This window comes from Stylophora pistillata, unplaced genomic scaffold (genome assembly GCF_964205215.1).
Source record: "Stylophora pistillata unplaced genomic scaffold, jaStyPist1.2 SCAFFOLD_378, whole genome shotgun sequence".
Classification (NCBI taxonomy): Eukaryota; Metazoa; Cnidaria; class Anthozoa; order Scleractinia; family Pocilloporidae; genus Stylophora; species Stylophora pistillata.
Window position 1 is genome coordinate 47,993 of NW_028290806.1, and position 19,508 is coordinate 67,500.

Here is a 19,508-nt window from a genome sequence, read left to right on the forward strand (position 1 = left end):
TTTTAGATAGTTTATATAAACAGATATACATGTATGTTTGCTTTTAGAATTGTGTTGATGCTTTTTATATGCTAAAGTTTGACAAAAAAGTGGCAGCTATAATGGGCCCATTTAGTTGTGTAAAGCTTTGTGTTAGCCACTGTGAAAGGTTATGTCTTGCGATCTGCAGTAAAAAATAAATATTTTAATCACACCACAAAAAGTTTGCACCAGCAGGGATTTTTTTCTAGATGTAAAATTAATACATAATGCACCCTTAACTCTTTATTTCCCAAGATTCCTTTAAACTAGTAATTCTCTCTACTTTCCTCTGCATCGATCCTGATGATGTCAGTTTGGAGAATTCAGTGTTGGATCAACTATTTATCCCCCAACTGATATTTTCCTTTATTCTCATCACTTCTTGATACTGTATTTATTTGATATTGTAAGGAGAAATTCTCTCCCAGTTACTCGTAAGAATTAAAGGGTTAAAATAACAACCATTTAATTTTGTACTTGAAAATAATTTTGTTTTTATAGAGAATAATTCTGTTCTGCTTGGCTTTGGCCAAAGATTAATCATATAAAAATAATAAATAGTTCTGCAATGATATCTCTGACTGGTAGTTAAAGTAATAATAATTCTCTAGGGGTGACAATGGTCCCAAGTTATACAAATCAGTGCAATCTGGTATGTGTTAAAATTCAATCATGATGCTCTTGGCATAGTAATGTAAAAATAAAAATAAAAAAATGCATGAAAATGAATCAAATGTTGTGATGTAATTGTCAGTAATACGTATCACCTAAAAAAAAATTGGTGAGCTGTTTTTGCCCTTGAAGTAATGGAATCTTTTTTCTTTTGAACAATGTTTTTCCACTAGTTTTGCATTTTGTGCTCTTTTGCATGGTGATGTCCTTCTCAAGGAGCATGCGTTTGGGTGGTGGTTTTGCTACATATTTAATGGTTTTGTTGCCAGTTGAGATGTTCTCTTTGTCATACATAGTTTCTGTTAAAGTTCTTTCCTTGGTGTGACATTTGGATGTATCCTCAACGTAAGATTTATTGCCACATTCCTTACGAGATGTTAAAGTATCATTGCTTATGGCAGCACTCATCAGGTCTCTTTTGTTAGCTGAACTTAGTCCTATCAGAATGTTGAAGGCAGGTTTGGCCCAGCTCATATCGCCACACACTTTTCTATAGCTTTCAAATGGTGTCTACAAGAAAAAGGAAAAAATTAATATAAGCTTTTCTAAGATGCACCTTGAGGAAACATAACATATAATTTGCTGGTGCATTAATTAAGATAACCCTCTTTGAACAAAATAATAAAATAAAAAGTGTCTTTACTTAGATTTCACCTTGATTAAATTCACTGGACGGTTTACCAGTATCTTACCTTTTCAGGTTTGTGTTTTGGTGGCTGATCCTTGTGTGGTATGACAGCTCCTTCTGAAGACTCCGAATCAGGTGTTCTAGCAAGAAAAAATTAATCATGTCACTTAAAACTTCTCTTAGGACAATAAAAATTTACTTAGAATTGTACCTCACAGGCAAAACTGGGGTTGCATACAACTTGCCAAGGTTTTCTTGATGCAGAAATTACTACCTACTGATTTATTCTGTTAAAGTGGAGAGACAAATTGTCTCTCCACTTGGTGCCAGGAAAATTTCTTGCTAGGAAGACGAGAGAGTGACAACATCTGCACCAGTGCCAGCTGGTCTACTACTAAGCTAGCTTAGAGCTTACCATGCGATGTCTAAAAGTCCCAGAGTTTTTCAATACTGTTCCACCTTACCTGAACTGACTAAGTGTAGATCGTAATTTTGATCTTCCACGAGGTATTTCTGGTGTCATCAGAGCACACCTCAAGTCCCTTGTTTCATATTCTTGGAGACAACTTTTCTAGTCATGCTCATCTAATACAGCCTGAATCAGGAAATACACATTCATTCCTGCCATGGATGACTTTGCTTGGCCACCATCACATATTTTGCAGCTTAGTTGTTCCACCTTTTCTTTCAGAGATTCCACAGTTTTGGCAATACTTTCATTTGTAAAAACCTTTTCTTTGGATTTAATAATGCTTGCTTTGAGCATGTTCATGATTCTTAAGACAGCAGTTCTGAAAGATAAGCAGACACCTTATTTTCACAGGGTTTATCCAAACATGCCAATCACTTTGGACAATCTCACCACTCAGTCAACTGTATTTAATTTTTTCACTGCAGTACTGTGACAATCCTTTTAACTGGTTAGACTCCTTTGTGCATGCTTTTCTTTCGGAAGTACCCCATCCAATGAAAGGTGCTCAACAAAATAATAGGATTTTTCCCATGATTAGCTTGTAAAACAACCTTAATCTGACTGGGATGCATCCAAGATTTAGTCAAGGGGCCGTTCGTTGATTGTCCAAGGGCATGCTCCCCCAGGAGATTTTGAAAATTAGGTCTTCGGAAACATGATTTCCAGCATTTTGAGGGACAATTTAGGGGGTTGGACTGAACCACCCAAACCACCCCTGGGTCCGCCTCAGAATCTAGATGCAACAGTTTTCTAATTTTTATCACTGAGAGTTTGGTGGAAGAAAAAAATTGATCTTGGTTTTAAAACCTTCCTTTGCAGAAATGATCATGTTCTTAAATTAAAATAGTGTACAATATGTATCTACAGCTATCTTACTTTGCATCTGCTGTTTCTTCACAGACAGTTTGTAACTTTTGGAAAAAGGTCACAAACTCTCCAAAACCCTGTAAAAACAAATTGTTGAAAACCACAGATGAAGGAAGTTATTAAACATTAGCCATGAGTATGGGACAGAAAAGTCTACACCAACTGGGCTGCAAAGAACTCTTTGGCTTAGTAAAGATTCTCTCTTGTGGTAAAATGACCTGACACCTACTAACAGCTGAAATATATTTATAAAAATTCTATTTGGTAAACTAAAGGGAATAATAAATTTTGATATACTGATATATACCTTAGTTAATGGAAGAAGTGGGTTGTCATCAATTGGTGCATAACTCTTTCCACCCAATCGTATCCTCAGAATAAACGAGACAGCTGTCTGTTGGCATGGGAAGGAAAGAAAACTAGAGAAAACTGTGTAATATTATCCTCCAACTGCTAAGGATAATGATGAGAAAAAAAATTGTTTTTTCACCACTGGATCAGACTATATACATTTTAGAATACAGCTCAATCCTATCTCACAGTTGTTTATCAAGGAGCCAATCTATTGAGAAGCAAGGCAGGATCAGCCACAGATAGGAGGTATACATTGTCACAGCAACTTCTTGGAATGAGGAAATTGGTTTAGGAAGTATCTAAGAACTCCAGTAATATGGATTGAAAGATTACAGCTTTTGCTTTGTTACCTGTCCTCCATGATGACATAAACTGATGATGATGAATGCAATGATATACATGCATGCAAGAATATCAACATCATGATTTAAATGCTTGAAAAATAACTGAGCTGCCACCTCTTGTTTCACCCTCCAGACTCTTTCAACACGCCAGAATTGCCTCTCAAACACCAAGGGATAATTTTCCAAATGAATTGAAAATTTTGACTCTTACAATTGCAACACTCTTAGTCTAATAGTGATTGATTCCACTCTTTGAAAACACTTTGCTAATGTATAGCCCACACCCTATTTAACTTATGTGTCTATTTAAAAGTGGCTTAGCCAGAAATATTTTACGCATGTGTGGTCTTCACAGCAACTTTTTTGATAACTGTCATTTGCTGATAGCAGTTCATAATTGCAGAATTTTCATGATAATATTCACTGTAAAAAAAATTGCAGGGGTTTCATCTAAGTTTTTAGCAAGGGGGCAACTGGTTTTCACAGGCAGGCAAAACTCTTTGGACTTAACTTCTTTATAAGATAAACTTTCCTCTATATGGTCAAATCAGGTGGGCAAAAACTTCCTTAAAACCAGTCAATTTGCTCAGTGCCCAGTCCTTAATGAAACACCTGAAATTGAGTGGTACCTGAAACATAGGCATCTTTTTTTCCCCCTGCAACTTTCCTCAATACTGTAAATTGTTTATGAGCCAAGTCCCTGCGAGGGATATGGATGGCCTGAGACAAAGCTAGTTCATCTCTCTAATTCACTAGAAGCCTGAGGTAACTCGATAAACTTTCAGCAATTGATCCTGTTTTCAAAACAACATGTACAAGATTAACAAATCAACAGATCACTTGTTAAGTCAAGACCATGCCTAACTTACCCTGCGAGCAGAGCCTTTTTAACCTGTCCTCGAATCGATTAAAAAGAAGAAAAGAAGAAGAAAAGTAGAAAAGGCTCTGCTCACAGGGTATGCCTAACTTCACACTAGTTCATATTTTTTTTCATTTATTTATTATTATTTTGATTTATTACAGATTCCAACAATTAAGAGGTTCTTCTTCTGTAACAATACTAATCTAATCTAAGTATATATACATATATATGTAGTAACTAATTAAAAGTATAATAACAATAATAAAATTAATCAATGTAACTTATCGTGAGATATTAAAATATACAATACATATTATGTGGATTAAAGACCAGTATTTAGCAAACAAATGTTTCTTAGCACTATGGCAAAAAACATTATGTTCTAAAACGTTTTTTGTTGCTATCGGGAGTCTATTGAACAACGTTGCCGATGTGTATAAGGCTGTCCCTCAGAGAAATCAGCACTGAGAAGATGGCTATTTAGCTCAGGACTGAACAATCCAGCTTTCAACCAAACTGTACTAACAATAGCTGAAGGTGGTTTGGGACTGTATGTACTAATTAAGTACAACATATATGTTCGTATGATGCACGATCTTCGCAGTAGATAGCGCTATTTAAGCAATAGCGAAAATCAGACCTGAAAAAAAATCAGGCCTGTACGGGATTCGAACAACTGACCTCTGCGATACTAGTGCAGCGCTCTTACCAATTGAGCTAACAAGCCCACTGGGAGCAAGCCGTTAAGTTGATTCGTAATAAACCTGTGAAAGTGATAAATCAGATACAATGAAAATATATGAAGTTCATATATTTTGAACTGCGGTATTAGATATGTATGATTTTCGCTATTGCTTAAATAGCGCTATCTACTGCGAGGATCGTGCATCATACGTATCTAATACCGCAGTTCTTAATATATGAACTTCATATATTTTCATTGTATCTAACATATATGTTCCTTTACTCCTGTTTTTCTTTTTTTAAAATACTAGATTACCCAGGGGGATGAAGATTTCCCTGATAACACCAGTTTCTTTGATCATTTAACACAAATCTCTGTTTTAATCATGGTTAAAAAACACAGAAGCATTTTACTAAGTTTTCTCAGAAAACTTTCCTCATTAGCAGACAATACACAGTGATTAACATAATTTTCACAGTGGCCAAAATTGAGACCATGGCATTCCAACAATTGGTAATTAATTATAGTGATTTCATTTTTTCATTGAATTATCCACATTTTATATGCTAGAGGTTAAATTATACTCACTTAGTAGTTCATAACTTATATTTTGCCAATGCTGAAAACGACCCCAAACTTACACACCCACTGGCCACTCCCACCCCTGCAGCTTCTGTGGACACCAATGCCACTCCATGATTGGGCAACATAGCCACAAGAGAAGCTGCAGAGCCTGACAGCGACTCTTTTAATCCCTCTTACCTCTTTTTCCCCACTTATTTCAACCTCAAAACCCCTCTACTAGACCATTCCCATTGATGCAAAGGACCAAACAAATATGAATTTTCTGAAGCCAGTGAAGGGATTCTCTGAATTTCAGAGCTAGTTTCTCTATGTTTAAAATTACCTGCGTGAACGATTCTTGTGAAAATGAATGAGATAGAGGAGGATTGGGGTTCCTGTGCTCTGGAGATTGTTTTAGTACCAGGTCATCAAGCACATCTACTGGCACATCTTGCTCCAGGAACGTATCAACTGTTTTCTCAGATAGTGAGTATTGACCATCTGTGTTCACAGAAGAATTAGAAAGATATGTGAAAAGGAGCAATGTAAAAAAAGTTGCAAGTTTAGACAATAGTTAATACTTGTGCTGTAAAGTTCGTGATATGATGAAACTCAGTTGATTTTAAGGGTGACCTACCTTCTCTCTCTGTGGAGCAGAGCACTGTTCTGTTTCCAACCATCAGCTGAAGAATTTGTTGCTGGAAGAAATGTTTCATGCAATGTTTGAATTAACAAATTAATGAATTAACCATTTCATTCTTGAAGTTTACAGTAACATGCACTTTTAATTAGCTAAATTACATGACTGAAGGACAACTTTAGTCAGTGTCTATACTAACAAAAGTCACCACTACTAATCCTTTACACCTGCATATTCTCCATACTGTTCTCTATACATTTCCTAAGGTGCTTACAAGGAGAATTTTTTTAACAATAAAGATGGTGATCATTTCCTCTATTCTCATGACCTTAACGTGTGATTCAGGGTGATACTGTAAGGAGAAATTAGATGGTAATCACATGTAAGGGTCAAATTAAAGGGTTAGGGATTATTTCATACCTAAAGCATTTCATAAATATGTTTTCTACTATAATTAATGATTATCATTGTTCATTCGTTCATTCATTCATTTTAGTTTGCCATTACCAGTAAAAAAATTAACCGAATACAAAATTTATGATACATCAAAGATAAAATGAACTATTCTAACTAAATTAACTTCAAAATCAAAGGAACTGAAGAGCTAGGTAACAGCAAGGAAGCCAATTAGAAGCTGGGGGCTTACTAAGTATAGGCTTCCTTATTTAACTAGAGGATAAACCATACAAATCAAAGGTGCTGAATGAAAATTTAGATTAAGTTAAAAAGAAAAAGAAAGAAAAAAAAAAAAAAGAAAAGGTGTGTATATAGCTTAGCAAAGAATATATTTATAAACTAAAAATTCAAAGAAGAATTTTTTAAAGCCTTTGATAAACAAGCTGATGCTTTCAGAGTATTGAATTTCCCGACTTAGCGTGTTGAAAAACTTAAAACCTTGATGTTGACCTTATAATGTTTGTAACCTCTAGACAGCTCTTTAATTTCTCACCTCTAGCTGTGTCTTTGGCTTTCCAGTGACAAAAAACTGTTGCGAAATTTGAAGCATGTCTTTGACATTACTGTCCGTGATTAAACATGTTTTGACTCTGTGAAGGACATCAGCAAAGTCCACAGCATTGCAATGTAACAAAAACGTGTTATAAGGAGTGCATAACCTAGAAATTGAATTTTTTTCTTCATCCATTGACAACTTATAATTCATGACTGCTTTGTGGGCTTCAAGTACATCATGTAATTTCACTGTAAACTCCCCCGCTTCCTTAAAGAAAAAAGATAGAGCCATTATCAATATTTCTGTCAACAAATCATCATCATATCAATCTTTTAAGACTGACCGGATGGTTACAAAAGCTTGGTGCCACTTACACTGACCGCCTCCCAGTTAGCTCAATGGATAGAGCGCTGGACAGTTGTGTGGGAGGTCGAGGGTTCAAGCCACGGCCGGACCAACACTCAAGGTCTTAAAATAATTGAGAAGAATTATGCTTCCCTCCTATAACATCAAGAAGTGGTTAGATATTCTAGTCTTCTCAGATAGGGACAAATAAAATTAATGGAGGTCCCATCTCCTGCAGGAGGGGTAGGAGACGCACGAGATTACTGTGTGATGGATGTCCTTCCCCAGGGTGGGATGGGTGGGTTGGGTTTAGGTGGATGAACCTAGTTGGGGACTACGTGTCCTATTGTTCTTCCACCTGTACAATGTACAAATCTTTTGAAACACAGAATTGTCTTTTATTTTATTTTATCAACTGAGTAAATCGTGTATGAACTCTTCTGAACAAAATCGAAGCCTAAATATCTTAAAAACTTTAACTCTCAAGATCTGAAGGTTAATTCTCCCCTCTTGCTGCTGCATATTTCCTTGTAAATTTTGTGCGTGAAGACCTAAACACCGCAAATATGAAGTGAGCTTAAGCTTACTGCAAATTGGTTAACACCAAACTTCGTTGATTTTATCTTGTAGCTGCTGGTATCTTAACTAATTCTTCACAAATTCACAATTTACGACAATTTTTCTCCATCAAAACGCTTACAAAGTACAAACACAATAATTGGGCCAGCACGTGTTGCCCACGATCAAAAAAACTTTCCAAAGAAAGCCAGATCGCAGGTTACGTCAAGGGCACCAAAAATTCATACCATAAGGTTGCTCTAAGGAGCCTTTGATTCTTTCATGATACATATTATGGTCGAGATGTTTTCAGACATACCTTTTATGTACGGTATGGTTGCTGTAGTTGTAGGGGTTGCGGTGTCGTTTGTTTCGGTAGTGGTAGTGGGTCGGTGAGTGTTTCGTCGGATGAAGTCGTTGCTGTAGTTGTTCTTCGTAAAAACACGGTGAAGGTATTTGTTCTCGTCGGATAAGCTGTCTGTCGAGTCACATACTAGTTGTGCGCGTCGTGTTAGAGTTCTGATAGTTGTGGCTTTGTGTGATGTAGGGTTGTAGGATGACTCGTCTAGTAATCTGTCGGTGTGTGTCGGTTTCCTGTAAACTGTCGTTCGTAATGAGTTGTCGTTGTGGCTTACCAGGCAGTCTAGAAAAGGAAGTTTGCCATTTTCTTCGACTTCTCTGGTAAACTGTATGTCAGTGTTTTGTTCGTTAAGGTGGTTGTGGAATGCGTCAATTTCGTCGTGTCGAACGGCGGTGAATGTGTCGTCAACGTAACGTAACCAAAGCGGTATCGTTTGTCGGCAAGTCGAAAGGGCGCGTTCCTCGATGTTCTGCATCACAATTTCTGCTATAACAACAGAAACTGGAGACCCCATGGCAGTGCCGTGTAACTGTTTGTAGTGTTTACCGTTGTACTGAAAGTAAGTAGACGTTAGGCAAATGTTTAACAAGTCCATGATGTCGTCTGTCGGTAGCGGTAGTGGTTCGGTAGATTTTCGGATTGCAGTCTCAGTGCATTGTAATGCTAATTGAAGTGGAATACTTGTGAACAGTGATTTCACATCAAATGACACTAGTTTGTAGTCGTCAGGTATCTGAACAGTCTTGGTAGCGTTAATGAAGTCTTCAGTGGATTGTAGTTTATGTCTGGATTTGTCGGTTAGCGGTTGTAGTATTGTCGTCAGGGGGCGACCCTAAAAGCCGGAACGGCGGAATGGCGGAATGGCAGAATGGCGGAATGGCGGAAAATGACCCCAAAGCCTAAAACACGGAACGGCGGAAAATGACCCCAAATCCTAAAACACGGAACGGCGGAAAATGACCCCAAATCCTAAAACACGGAACGGATAGCAGGGCATGTTGCACAAATTTTGTACAAAGACACCAAGCGCTTGGCTCATTTATCCCCACGACGATAACACGCGTGACTAAAATTAAGTGTTATTAATTTTTTTCTTTTACTGAGTGGTATAAATAATAATGAACCATTATGCATGAAAGATAGCTGCGTTTTCGCGTTGTTAACCTGTTTAGTTACCTTTTGTTATGCAAAATTTGCCATGAGTTTTAGTCGCGGCATAAAAAGTCGCACAGCATGTGAAAACCAACTCGACATACCACATTACAATAAACAATTGTAACTTTGATACGTTTCCTGGTCACGTCTGTATTGATTTATTGAAACAATAATATCTCATATGCTTGTAAATGTGAGAACATCACAGGAACGTTTTCAGGCTTCTCAAAATATGACAACGTTCAGCCCCAGCTCCAAACTTAGACTAGCGTGAGAGCAAGCCCTCGTTACGAGCCCTTCAATACGAGCGTTTTTTCATCCACGAATAAGTTCTGGGACTTGAGTAACACTAGTTGAAGCGAGGTTTGCAGGGTGTCACGCGCGTGGGAATTTCTCATGGCGTGAAAAGACAAAAGAAAGTTAGCCGAAGGAAGCCGTCAAGAAGAATTTGAAGAATTTCTTCGCGACCAGGTGTCCAAAACACCACCATCCTATTGTGAAATTTACGGCTTACATATCAGCGAAGAAATAAACTTTCTAAACAAAAAAGAGGCTATTTCACCAATTCGTTCAGCGGATTTCTTCTGTTCCTCAACAAATTGCAAATCATCAATTCTATGGCGTTTAAATTGCCCTTTCTGAAAGGGAAGTGTAATTCAGACGGATCTTTGGATTGTCATGGTTTACCATTATTCGAGTGGAAGCATTTGCGAGACAAAGAAGAGGCTATCGGTCGAGGATCCTATGGTTTGGTTTTTGTGGCGAGAAACAATTCTGAGAAGGTCGTTATCAAAAAACTGTTAGGTGAGGACGAGAAGGAAAAGCGTCTTTTCCTCAAAGAGGCAAAAATACTCCATGGGATTAAAAGTGAACATATCGTTAGGTTTCAAGCTGTGTGCATGGAACCGTGTGCAATAATGCTTGAATATTTGTTTTTCGACTTCGCTCCCTTCGGCAGCTCAGAAATTGTCAGCAGTCTGGACCGACTTTTACAATATATTCACATTAATGAGGCAATCGAACAATTTCCACTTCAAGAAAAGATCGCCCTCGAAACGGCGATAGGGCTTGCACATTTGCATGACCTTGGGATCGTCCACCGTGATATAAAGCCTGCCAATATACTGGTCTCCAACCAGCATTATTGCACTTTAAAAGACAGCCACGAAATTGAGAAAGCTTTTCAAACTAGGCCGATAATTTGCAAGCTTGCTGATTTTGGAGAAAGCCGATCCGTGATTAATCAAACAAATAATGTGTGTCGCATGGTTACGAACAACCTTGCCCGTGGAACGTGCTGTGCGACTTTTTATGCCGCGACTAAAACTCATGGCAAATTTTGCATAACAAAAGGTAACTAAACAGGTTAACAACGCGAAAACGCAGCTATCTTTCATGCATAATGGTTCATTATTATTTATACCACTCAGTAAAAGAAAAAAATTAATAACACTTAATTTTAGTCACGCGTGTTTTAGGATTTGGGGTCATTTTCCGCCGTTCCGTGTTTTAGGATTTGGGGTCATTTTCCGCCGTTCCGTGTTTTAGGATTTGGGGTCATTTTCCGCCGTTCCGTGTTTTAGGATTTGGGGTTATTTTCCGCCATTCCGCCATTCTGCCATTCCGCCGTTCCGGCTTTTAGGGTCGCCCTCGTCAGGTACTTGGATAGTTGGTATGTGGGAGAGCCACAGAAAGAAACAATAGGTCGCATCGGGAAACCAGGTTTGTGTAGTTTCGGCAAACCGTAGAGTTTCGGTGGCTGTGGTACCGAGCACCTCAGTCGATAGTACCGTTGGTTGTCAAAGGCGTTCGTTTTCTTGAGTGTCAGTAGTTTACTGTTGAGTTTGCGTTGAAGGGCAGGAGTTGGGTCACGTTTGAGTTCTTCGTAGCTTCGTTTGTCGTTAACTAGTGCGTCCATTTTGTCGTGATAGTCATATCACATAAAGTAAATATGATGGAGAAATGTAAGACTGAGTTTCATGCTCATTTGAATTAATTCAAAGTCAATTGCAATTGTTCAAACATTAACCATTCCATTTCCAATATCTAGTTTTAGTAATTCTCTTTACTGCCCGCCATACAGTTCTTATTATGTTACTACTGATAATTTAGTTGTGGATCAACTAACATTCCCCTGCTTTTCTGCTTGATAGTATTGATATTGTAGGGAAAAATTCTGTCTTAGTTGGTTACTCACCATGGGTATTAAAGATGGAGTGGATTATCAACATTGACATTGAATGTACCTGGTTTCACTTGTTCTGTATGACAAGTCCCAAACAAATCAACAAACAATGGATCCTGAAACAATCAGATGAATACAAAATTTTTTTAGGAAGATTACAGTTTAAACTAACAGAAAATATTACCAGTTTAATACTAACACTGACCTGGTTTTGCACAAGACAAGTTAGTCTCCTGTAGTAATTGGATTTGTTGGAGAAAAGCGTACAATTATGCCCTGGGAACCCTTGCCAGGTAACAGACCACAAGTTGATTCCAGCTTGAAGACACTTTGACTACAATCAATCATGAGCTAACAAAAGCAAAAATTATTACATAAGAACAAACAATTAAGTGTTTAAGCTAAAGGTTTATCTGTTGATATCAAGTTATTATCTAAAACAATTTCTTTTCCATAACACTGCCATTATGAAGAATATGACACCAATCGGAAAACGAGACCTGTAGTTTATCTGTAAATTATAATTATAAGTAGCCCTATAGCGATCTCCCTCCAATGGACTTAGCCAGAGGTGAAAAACAGGTCGGAGGGAAAAACCATCTAACAAAAGACATGAGCTGATTTTTTTTGCATTCTGAAGGTGGAAGCATCTGTTAAACTTTGTAAACATGGGAATTTCTTAAGATAAGTGACCTTTATCCATAGCAATTATGCTTACATAATAAGCACCAGATAGATTACCAGATTTTCAAAAGATTTCAAAGGCAACAGGGACTCAGTGAATATTTTTTTGGTTATTTTTGCTCATAATTAACTAATTATCAAATTGGACTTGATCTTTTTTCTCTAGTACTAGTCTTATGGTGATGTCATTCCCTTATCATGGAACTTGTTAATCTCCCAGATATCATAGAAAACACTAAGTTAAACATGATTTAGTGCTCAAAGGAGCTGACCTTGCACCAAGGGAAAATGAAGTAATGTTCCTGAAGGAGATAACCAATTTCTTTTGGAAGTAACTGAACAATTACACCAAAACAATTATTTACCTTTCATGAATAATTGTTAAATAAAGAGAGTAAATCCAGAAGTGTTTGACCTGAAAAGCTGCAGGAACATCTGAATTGTTAACAACCTTGAAACTTTTAGCTGAAAACTTGCTAGATTCTACAACTCCCATATCAAGATAGTCAGAGTCAAGACCAACTTCAGGCCCTAAAGAACAGATTGAAATTAAGAAAAACTTGAACATTTTTCAACAGGAACTTCCTTGATTAGAGAGCAAGTGTGGTTCACAATGTCCATGATTGATGTGAGATTACTGTTGACTGAAGAAAGAGTGGAGGGGTACTCAGGTCTATGACACTGGGCTCTCAGAACCTCAACCCCATTATAAACAATTCTGTGGCCAATTAGAGACTCCATTACTTTTAGGCAAATGTAATTTTTGCCATCTCAACTTTTTTCTATGCATGGACTACCTTATAAAGCCTTTCAAGTCACCCTAAAATAAATTAAACACATCCTTATGATAAACATCAAATGATGACATTTCTCTGAATATATAATTTATTTAATCATTTTATACTAGTCTTTTGAGTTTATGAGCTGTTAGAGCCTATGAAAGCACAAACATATCACTACCTTTACCTATTCCAGTGCATTTTATAACTGAACAATTGGTAGCTCCAAGAGCTATAACTTCCAGATAATCCACTGAGTATAAACCAGGATTCTGTGGAGTAAATGATACCTGAAATAAAAGAATACGAACAAAATACATTTTAAATAAAGATCACATACCAGTGAGCAGTTGTCAAAGGAATTAATAAACACAAGTGCAGATACAAGAAGAATATACAGAGAAACATTCAGTTCACAAATATTGCAAACAGAGAACAATGCAATCGAGTCCCTTCAGTTGGTAATACATAGATTCACATGCAACAAATAATTACCTTAAAAAATGAATGGTTGCATTATAATTAAATTAACATGTGATAGGAAAATGACAATCCTTACTGTTGCTGGGCATCTGCCTGCAATCCTTTGACAGTGAGTTTTGTCTTAATCACCTATTTTTCTTCTTTACGAGAGTTAAAGCTGATGGTGTGAGCCTATAATGTAAGATAATAAGGAATTATTTACAACACAGGGCTTATGACAGTGTAACAATTAATTCTATCAAATATGTAAAACCTGATTGAAGATATAATTTATGAGAATAACTGATGTGTATATAAGACCAGTATACCATCAAAAATGTTTTGTTTTACTAGAGACCCTGTAACAATTTACAGGGGATCCTAAAAGACAATTAACAATTTAGAAAAAAATTTGCAGTACACTTAAAATGCCCACCCGAGTTTCATTGGGTAGAATGATTCCTTTAGAGGGATCAATGCTAAGACTTTTTAAGTGAGGTCCAGGGTTTTCCATGCAAACCTGATGGGTAAAATAAGGTTTGTTGACATTACAATTACATTATATTACAGTACTGCATCAATCAATTCAAAGCTTCAGCATCTCTGCCCCTTTCCCCCCCCAACCCCTGACATTTGAACTTTTGATAACTGGTTTCTTCAAATTCCTGAGAAGGGAAAAAAAAAGGGTTCAAATGTGCCCATTTTTTTCTCAAGAAAAAAACAGTGACCATGGCTTTCTACACATTGGCCAAGCTATAAAACCTAGTGAAGTATTTACCTTAAATACATTGATATTTAAGGATATAACACTTGTATTCTGCTGGAGAGACTGGACACATCTCTACAAATTTCCCACCCACCCCAGTCATGCAAGGTTCAACCCGCTACCGCTTCCGCTTCCATTCAGATGATGGTTATTCTGTAGGGAGGGAGGGGACATTGAAGTTTTGAATTGATCGTCACATATCAGTAATCATTAATATTCTTATGGATAAGGATGTATAAGGATAATTTATTTTATGTCAGGTACACAGGGAGTGGTTGCCGGTTGCCCAGATCTCCTGAGCCAGGGGTTCATGATAAAAGGGACTGACATTACTAGATTCCTCATTCTAGGAAAAATGATAAATTTTAATTGATGGGGAAAGGGAAGGTGGCCTTAGTTTGACACTTAGGAAGGTTGAGAACATTGAACACACCTCAGTGCAATCCTGGAAGCGTTCTTGACCTCAAACAGCCTTGTTGATGCTGTACCTAAACAGGTTGGTTTGAAATGAACAGTTCCCTGTAAAACCCCAAAAATTTACAATCAGATATAACAAATCACCTGGTTTTCCACTTAACATGAACTTTTTACTCTTATTAAAACAACAGAGATACTTAAATTAAGATTGATTTCAAAGCAGTAACTAATGGATTGGTAAATCTTAGTCAAAATATAACAAGGAGCTGTTCATAATTGATAACCATGCCATTATGGATTCAAATCAAAGAGTAATGGTTCAATCGAAAATGTCCTAAGATTACAACCTGATTATTGAGTTTTAGAGATGGAATCTCTGCTGATCCAACAAGGCTTATTTCCCAAACAAAGTTGTAAAGTACTCAGTACAAAGTTTCATATATCACATGTTACAAAATAAATGTCACCTGCTAGACAAAAATTGCATTTGATTGTATGTATTGCTGTGTCATAAGCCATGTATTTTTGCTTGCAAAAGCCTGCAAATTCAAAATAAGCAGTGTGGTATGATTGCCACACACTAAACTACTGACTAACCTCACTTGCTCTAAAGCCACACCAGGAATTATTGGCCCGCTGTTATTTTTGTACACACTTTGCTGGGCTCGGCAGTACTGTCACAACCTCAGGTGAATCTTTCCCAGTACAGCCCTTATGCTTGATTGGTAAGAAGTTATTATTTAATTTAATTTTTGCTAAGGTTCCCACTTCCATTGGTTTCTTACAGACTGCTATAACTTATTTCTCCTCTAGTTTCAACCATACTTGTTCCAGACCCAAGGTAGAAAAATAAAGATAAAATCTTACAATTTGTTTTGTAACTACCTTAACAGATTGTCATCAAATGCAAAATGGATCGGATTCTGCCCATTGCTGGTCAACAGCAGTGTTCTGTAGGACATGCCATCCACAGTAGTGGCTGGAAAGACCTAAACATTCCAAAAAAGGAACAAGTTACTAATCATATGCTTTGTCAACTAACAGAATACAATCATACTGGCACCACCTAGTAATACATTATGGTGGACTAAAACTGTTTCTATCCATTAGTTTAGGAACAGCATTATTCTAACAAGGGTAGTGTAGTGAAGCATTTGTCCCATTTACACAAGCAAAATGTTTTCTTAAAATTAGGTTGACCTGAATAATCAGTTTGAGAATCTTCAATGGGGAAAACATATCAAACCATGCTTGAAAAAACAGCTTTAACGTGTGTTTTAGCTTTGGTGTGAATGGCTAAATTATCACTTACCAGCTGTTGTACATCCCATTGACTTCTGGGGATAAATGATTCAGTCCGCATTGCAAATGTGAGTCCTAAAAATAAAATCCAATCAATTTTTTTCGGTGAAACAAGGAACTTGGATTCATTGATGTTTCATCAATGAAAATTCTAGATGTAACATCAAAACACTTAAGCTAATAACAGAATATGGAAACAAAAACAGAACTAAAGCCCTGTATCGTTGAATCTAACCATAAACAGAGTTCAGTTCAAATTACTTATTAAAGTTAATTTCAGCACAAACCTGTAGCACTGAGCGAAAGACACCAGGGAGGACACTTCAACCAGTCGATAATCTCTCATACTCTGTTCCAAAATACAAATAATATTATAATAACTATTGGTGTGACTCAATATCAAGGGCATACTTCACCTGATAGGCAGAGAATTAAACGTCAAAAAACATCTTAATGACACTATCAGAACTCTCAAGTTAATTGCCTGACAAAGAATAAGATTTTTTACCACAATTCCTAGCCTCTGATTGTGACACCATGGGTGTCCCCTTCTCAACAGAAGCGGAGGGAGGGGGGTGTGTATTTAAGGGAATAATCCCCTGGAAAATTGCAATAAAAAGTAATAGCAAGGACATGCATTTCTTCATTCTGAGTGATAACTTCCATTGCTGAAGTGTGAAGTGTTTGAAGCAAGTACAAAGGAAACAAGGAGTAAATTCTATTTATCAAATGAAAATCAGTTATATGGGTACTGAACTAGAACTGCAGTTTGCTATCTCAAAATCAACAATTTGAATCAGAAACCTTGCATGATTTCATGACAAATAAATAAATGGTTGTTATGAGCTTGGAAAAAATTTAGGCTTCTTAACTGGTACACCAGCACAGGAAATAAATCCCTCACCTTATAAAATGTATAACACTCCAGGTCAGCACTAAAAACCTGATTAGCAGCATTCTATTAACAAAAAAATTAGAATTACAAATTGAACTGTAAACAGAATCAGACAGTAAAGGCAAAAATGAACCAAGTCCAAGTGAATGAAAGAAGCATAGACAGTGTTTACTGACAGTATCAAATAACTTACTGGTCTAAATGTCATTCGGAATGATGCAGTCTTTAGAGGGAGGATGTCTGCTTCATCTGGGGAAACAGAAAATATTCCTTGTTGTGTCTATCAGACAAAAAGGAGCAAAATATAACACAAGAAGAAATCACAATGTAACATTTATTTACAATTTAAATTATAGGTCTCAAACTAGAGATGGGCAAACAACAATTGTTAATGACCTAAAAAGTACAAGTTTTCACCTTTCATCCACATGCACGTGATTTTTCCCTTTGTATGATTTGTGATGTTTACTGTCTGTATAAATTAAACACAGAAAACAGAATAAACAATTGAGCTCTGATTCACAGTGAACTAAACCAAAGGAATTAAACCCTTTTTTGAAACCATTTACCTTCTGCTCCACAGCCTTAGGATCCAGCATCTGCCCAAAGTCTGCCTGGAGAACATCCAAACCGACACGAGGGACAATGGTGGTCTGCAAATCATGAATTCAAAATAGTGATCACATTAGAATCAAACTTCATGCATTAAATTTAAATGAAGGAAGAATAGGGACCTTAACAAACAAACTAGTAACTTACAGTTTCTCCAACTGAGGCATGACAAAGAACTCTTCCATTGGTGACAGTTCATGAGCTGATGGCAGCAATTCTCCAGAAGAAGTACTCTGCTCAAAGAGAGGAATCAACACAACTTATGTTGTTAATTATTCCTTACTTTCTGAAGATAAAACTCAAAATTAAAGGGATGATATAACTGGTAACAAGTAACACTCTACTAATCCCATGCTGCTGCATCTTTTCTCTTAACTGGAATTTCATTCTCAACCACAGTTTGTGTACATAATCAACATTTTAAGATTTTATTTACAAAGCAATAAAATATTATGTTTTAACTCTTTAACCCCTTAGATAGAGTAACTGGTTTCTAATTTAAATAAGATATAGAAGGCATAAGAATAAAGGAAATAATCACCAAATTAAGAAGGTCCTGATTGTCAATACTGTAAGTAAAGTACAGAAGAATGCAGAGAATACCAAAATTAATTTTGGGGTGCAAAGGGTTAAATGTCGTTAACCTACAACTATCAGAGTACAAACCTCCAGTGCTATGCTATTAAAGCTCCTTTGTCATCAAGTTGAAGTTTGTTTGTTCTCAGATCTTCATTAAGTTGCTATAATAAATTCATGAACAAATTGAGTAGTAAGGTTATTTGATATGTTAGATGTACAATCATATAGACTTTGTTGTGGGCTGCTCTAGAGCAAAAGCATTTTGAAATAACTTTAATTCGTATAATTATTCATCATTTTAATTGAACGTAATCTACAGATCTCTTTTAGTGGGAACACCACCACTTACCTCAGATTTTTGAGAATCCACATCTAACATGAGTGTGATACCTGTCCAGATGTTTCTTCTGCAAAACAGCTGGTAAACAGATAATTTTACGGTTCATCATTTTAACCTCATGGTATGACATAAGTCATGCTATGGGTTTAGGGTTTGGAGGCAAATTTCAATTACAAATCACTCACTCACTTTGTTATACATTAATTAATGCATTAAACCTGGATTAAACACTTTTTCTTCCCCTCTCCAATAAGTTTACCTGTTCAAAGTCACAGTGTATGTATATTTGGGGGGTGGTACAAAGGCAAGAGTATGCCGAACTACTTGGACAGGTTCAAAATGGCATCCTGTCCCTTGAAGGGTGATGGTTTTTTTATTCCAAACTTGATCAAAACATACCTTTGTGGAGCCAAAAATGGAAAGGAAATATGCTACAGAATACCCGACTGCAGAGAAATGGGTGTCTGAGTCTTAAAAGTGACAATAACATGAACAATTCGTGCGAGAAGACCTAAACACTTCTACACACTTAATTTACAAGATTTAAATTACCTGAGTGAGTAAACTTTTCTGCATCATTCAGCTTACACTTCACTGTTAGAATAATCTAAAAGTAGGCTGCCATAAGTCTACAACATGAGCATCAAAGACAGAACGAATGATTCAACAATCCGTATGCACTCTGCCACTGGCTGGGCTCTTGTGCGTAGCATCTTGTGTTGTCAGTAAAAAAATATTCTTGACACAAACTCTAGTTACACCTACCTAATTTTATAAAGTTATTCTTAAGGAAAATGTTCCTGAAAATGAAAAAGATTGTAGTACTATGAAATGCAAGTATCTATAGCATAGTATCTAGAGCATTGTATTGCGCCGTTTGGCTGCATAAAATTTGGCTCCTCGGTTTTTTCTATACCAGTAAAAGAGCCAGTGTGGGCAGATTTTTTCTTCAAGTGCCTTGGTCTGATCTTCTCTCACCTGATCTGTCATGTGAACTTAAGCTTAGA

The 19,508-nt window shown here is 36.7% G+C and overlaps 1 long non-coding RNA gene and 2 pseudogenes across 3 annotated transcripts in view; 1 reads left to right on the forward strand and 2 right to left on the reverse strand.

Moving 5' to 3' along the window:
* Window positions 1–164: 164 nt before the first annotated feature.
* LOC148715949 (uncharacterized) lies at window positions 165–16,105 on the reverse strand (annotated as a pseudogene). The gene is made up of 18 exons (XR_015995738.1): window positions 16,086–16,105; window positions 15,659–15,762; window positions 14,790–14,875; window positions 14,027–14,110; window positions 13,688–13,782; window positions 13,316–13,418; window positions 12,715–12,880; window positions 11,871–12,016; window positions 11,678–11,781; window positions 7,059–7,328; window positions 6,107–6,167; window positions 5,813–5,970; window positions 3,988–4,152; window positions 2,968–3,054; window positions 2,670–2,737; window positions 1,786–2,112; window positions 1,386–1,461; window positions 165–1,203 (listed from the first exon to the last, which is right to left on the reverse strand). The product of XR_015995738.1 is annotated as an uncharacterized LOC148715949 (transcript).
* LOC148715950 (cyclin-dependent kinase 9-like) lies at window positions 8,289–10,804 on the forward strand (annotated as a pseudogene).
* Window positions 16,106–17,163: 1,058 nt separating the features above from the next.
* LOC148715951 (uncharacterized) overlaps window positions 17,164–19,508 on the reverse strand; it is a 2,814-nt gene continuing 469 nt past the window's right edge. Inside the window, exons 1-7 of one of the 2 annotated variants that reach the window (XR_015995742.1) lie at window positions 19,054–19,508; window positions 18,511–18,579; window positions 18,124–18,151; window positions 17,730–17,815; window positions 17,540–17,623; window positions 17,388–17,442; window positions 17,164–17,219 (exon numbers count right to left, since the gene is read on the reverse strand). The exon at window positions 19,054–19,508 is cut by the window's right edge and continues 469 nt beyond it. This is a non-coding gene — a long non-coding RNA (uncharacterized LOC148715951). Of the gene's footprint in view, window positions 17,251–17,387; window positions 17,443–17,539; window positions 17,624–17,729; window positions 17,816–18,123; window positions 18,152–18,510; window positions 18,580–19,053 lie in introns of both variants that reach the window. The other variant, XR_015995743.1, reaches the window with a different exon arrangement.